A 4,430-nucleotide genomic window follows, 5' to 3' on the forward strand; every position below is an offset into this window, starting at 1 on the left:
TCTACACATTTCGTTATAAGTCGGAAATTGATTTTTGAGACTAAATTGTAAACTAGATAAACTCATCTTTAACGGAAAAAGTTCGAAAAATGTATTGTAATTACAATTAATGTGTTCTAAGGCAATACGTCTAGTAAAAATTGCATTTCTATGTACGTTGATTCAAGAAAATATGAAGGAAGTCAAATTTCACAATAGAAGAAAGATGAAAGACCATGCAGAACTAATCCAAATCCTAACAAATTTCATCTATCTTGAATCAAACAGAAAGACAAAGCCAACACAAGAAGAAAGAGTTCATAAAAATGTTGAATTTTATATACGTTAACTCAAAAAAGTCTACACATTTCGTTATAAGTCGGAAATTGATTTCTGAGACTAAATTGTAAACTACATAAACTCATCTTTAACAGAAAAAGTTTTAAAAATGTATTGTAATTACAATTAATATGTTCTAAGGCAATACGTCTAGTAAAAATTGCATTTCTATGTACATTGATTCAAGAAAATATGAAGGAAGTCAAATTTCACAATAGAAGAAAGATGAAAGACCATGCAGAACTAATCCAAATCCTAACAAATTTCATCTATCTTGAATCAAATAGAAAGACAAAGCCAATATAAAAAGAAAGAGTTCATTAAAATGCTGAATTTTATATACGTTAACTCAAAAAAGTCTACACATTTCGTTATAAGTCGGAAATTGATTTCTGAGACTAAATTGTAAACTAGATAAACTAATCTTTAACATAAAAAGTTCGAAAAATGTATTGTAATTACAATTAATGTGTTCTATGGCAATACGTCTAGTAAAAATTGCATTTCTATGTACGTTGATTCAAGAAAATATGAAGGAAGTCAAATTTCACAATAGAAGAAAGATGAAAGACCATGCAGAACTAATCCAAATCCTAACAAATTTCATCTATCTTGAATCAAATAGAAAGACAAATCCAATATAAAAAGAAAGAGTTCATTAAAATGCTGAATTTTATATACATTAACTCAAAAAAGTCTACACATTTCGTTATAAGTCGGAAATTGATTTCTGAGACTAAATTGTAAACTAGATAAACTCATCTTTAACAGAAAAAGTTTGAAAAATGTATTGTAATTACAATTAATATGTTCTAAGGCAATACGTCTAGTAAAAATTGCATTTCTGTGTACGTTGATTCAAGAAAATATGAAGGAAGTCAAATTTCACAATAGAAGAAAGATGAAAGACCATGCAGAACTAATCCAAATCCTAACAAATTTCATCTATCTTGAATCAAATAGAAAGACAAAGCCAATATAAAAAGAAAGAGTTCATTAAAATGCTGAATTTTATATACGTTAACTCAAAAAAGTCTACACATTTCGTTATAAGTCGGAAATTGATTTCTGAGACTAAATTGTAAACTAGATAAACTCATCTTTAACAGAAAAAGTTCGAAAAATGTATTGTAATTACAATTAATGTGTTCTAAGGCAATACGTCTAGTAAAAATTGCATTTCGATGTACGTTGATTCAAGAAAATATGAAGGAAGTCAAATTTAACAATAGAAGAAGGATGAAAGACCATGCAGAACTAATCCAAATCCTAACAAATTTCATCTATCTTGAATCAAATAGAAAGACAAAGCCAATATAAAAAGAAAGAGTTCATTAAAATGCTGAATTTTATATACGTTAACTCAAAAAAGTCTACACATTTCGTTATAAGTCGGAAATTGATTTCTGAGACTAAATTGTAAACTAGATAAACTAATCTTTAACATAAAAAGTTCGAAAAATGTATTGTAAATACAATTAATGTGTTCTATGGCAATACGTCTAGTAAAAATTGCATTTCTATGTACGTTGATTCAAGAAAATATGAAGGAAGTCAAATTTCACAATAGAAGAAAGATGAAAGACCATGCAGAACTAATCCAAATCCTAACAAATTTCATCTATCTTGAATCAAATAGAAAGACAAATCCAATATAAAAAGAAAGAGTTCATTAAAATGCTGAATTTTATATACATTAACTAAAAAAAGTCTACACATTTCGTTATAAGTCGGAAATTGATTTCTGAGACTAAATTGTAAACTAGATAAACTCATCTTTAACAGAAAAAGTTTGAAAAATGTATTGTAATTACAATTAATATATTCTAAGGCAATACGTCTAGTGAAAATTGCATTTCTATGTACGTTGATTCAAGAAAATATGAAGGAAGTCAAATTTCACAATAGAAGAAAGATGAAAGACCATGCAGAACTAATCCAAATCCTAACAAATTTCATCTATCTTGAATCAAATAGAAAGACAAAGCCAATATAAAAAGAAAGAGTTCATTAAAATGCTGAATTTTATATACGTTAACTCAAAAAAGTCTACACATTTCGTTATAAGTCGGAAATTGATTTCTGAGACTAAATTGTAAACTAGATAAACTAATCTATAACATAAAAAGTTCGAAAAATGTATTGTAATTACAATTAATGTTTTCTATGGCAATACGTCTAGTAAAAATTGCATTTCTATGTACGTTGATTCAAGAAAATATGAAGGAAGTCAAATTTCACAATAGAAGAAAGATGAAAGACCATGCAGAACTAATCCAAATCCTAACAAATTTCATCTATCTTGAATCAAATAGAAAGACAAAGCCAATATAAAAAGAAAGAGTTCATTAAAATGCTGAATTTTATATACGTTAACTCGAAAAAGTCTACACACTTCGTTATAAGTCGGAAATTGATTTCTGAGACTAAATTGTAAACTATATAAACTCATCTTTAACAGAAAAAGTTCGAAAAATGTATTGTAATTACAATTAATGTGTTCTAAGGCAATACGTCTAGTAAAAATTGCATTTCTATGTACATTGATTCAAGAAAATATGAAGGAAGTCAAATTTCACAATAGAAGAAAGATGAAAGACCATGCAGAACTAATCCAAATCCTAACAAATTTCATATATCTTGAATCAAATAGAAAAACAAAGCCAATATAAAAAGAAAGAGTTCATTAAAATGCTGAATTTTATATACGTTAACTCAAAAAAGTCTACACATTTCGTTATAAGTCGGAAATTGATTTCTGAGACTAAATTGTAAACTAGATAAACTCATCTTTAACAGAAAAAGTTTGAAAAATGTATTGTAATTACAATTAATATGTTCTAAGGCAATACGTCTAGTAAAAATTGCATTTCTATGTACGTTGATTCAAGAAAATATGAAGGAAGTCAAATTTCACAATAGAAGAAAGATGAAAGACCATGCAGAACTAATCCAAATCCTAACAAATTTCATCTATCTTGAATCAAATAGAAAGACAAAGCCAATATAAAAAGAAAGAGTTCATTAAAATGCTGAATTTTATATACATTAACTCAAAAAAGTCTACACATTTCGTTATAAGTCGGAAATTGATTTCTGAGACTAAATTGTAAACTAGATAAAATCATCTTTAACAAAAAAAGTTTGAAAAATGTATTGTAATTAAAATTAATATGTTCCAAGGTAATACGTCTAGTAAAAATTGCATTTCCATGTACGTTGATTCAAGAAAATATGAAGGAAGTCAAATTTCACAATAGAAGAAAGATGAAAGACCATGCAGAACTAATCCAAATCCTAACAAATTTCATCTATCTTGAATCAAATAGAAAGACAAAGCCAATATAAAAAGAAAGAGTTCATTAAAATGCTGATTTTTATATACGTTAACTCAAAAAAGTCTACACATTTCGTAATAAGTCGGAAATTGATTTCTGAGACTAAATTGTAAACTAGATAAACTCATCTTTAACAGAAAAAGTTCGAAAAATGTATTGTAATTACAATTAATGTGTTCTAAGGCAATACATCTAGTAAAAATTGCATTTCTATGTACGTTGATTCAAGAAAATATGAAGGAAGTCAAATTTAACAATAGAAGAAGGATGAAAGACCATGCAGAACTAATCCAAATCCTAATAAATTTCTTCGATCTTGAATCAAATAGAAAGACAAAGTTACACAAAAAGAAAGAGTTCATAAAAATGTTGAATTTTATATACGTTAACTCGAAAAAGTCTACACATTTCTTTATAAGTCGGAAATTGATTTCTGAGACTAAATTGTAAACTAGATAAACTCATCTTTAACAGAAAAAGTTTGAAAAATGTATTGTAATTACAATTAATATGTTCTAAGCCAATACGTCTAGTAAAAATTGCATTTCTATGTACGTTGATTCAACAAAATATGAAGGAAGTCAAATTTCACAATAGAAGAAAGATGAAAGACCATGCAGAACTAATCCAAATCCTAACAAATTTCATCTATCTTGAATCAAATAGAAAGACAAAGCCAATATAAAAAGAAAGAGTTCATTAAAATGCTGAATTTTATATACGTTAACTCAAAAAAGTCTACACATTTCGTTATAAGTCAGAAATTGATTTCTG

This window comes from Papaver somniferum, unplaced genomic scaffold, assembly GCF_003573695.1.
Source record: "Papaver somniferum cultivar HN1 unplaced genomic scaffold, ASM357369v1 unplaced-scaffold_138, whole genome shotgun sequence".
Taxonomy (NCBI): Eukaryota; Viridiplantae; Streptophyta; class Magnoliopsida; order Ranunculales; family Papaveraceae; genus Papaver; species Papaver somniferum.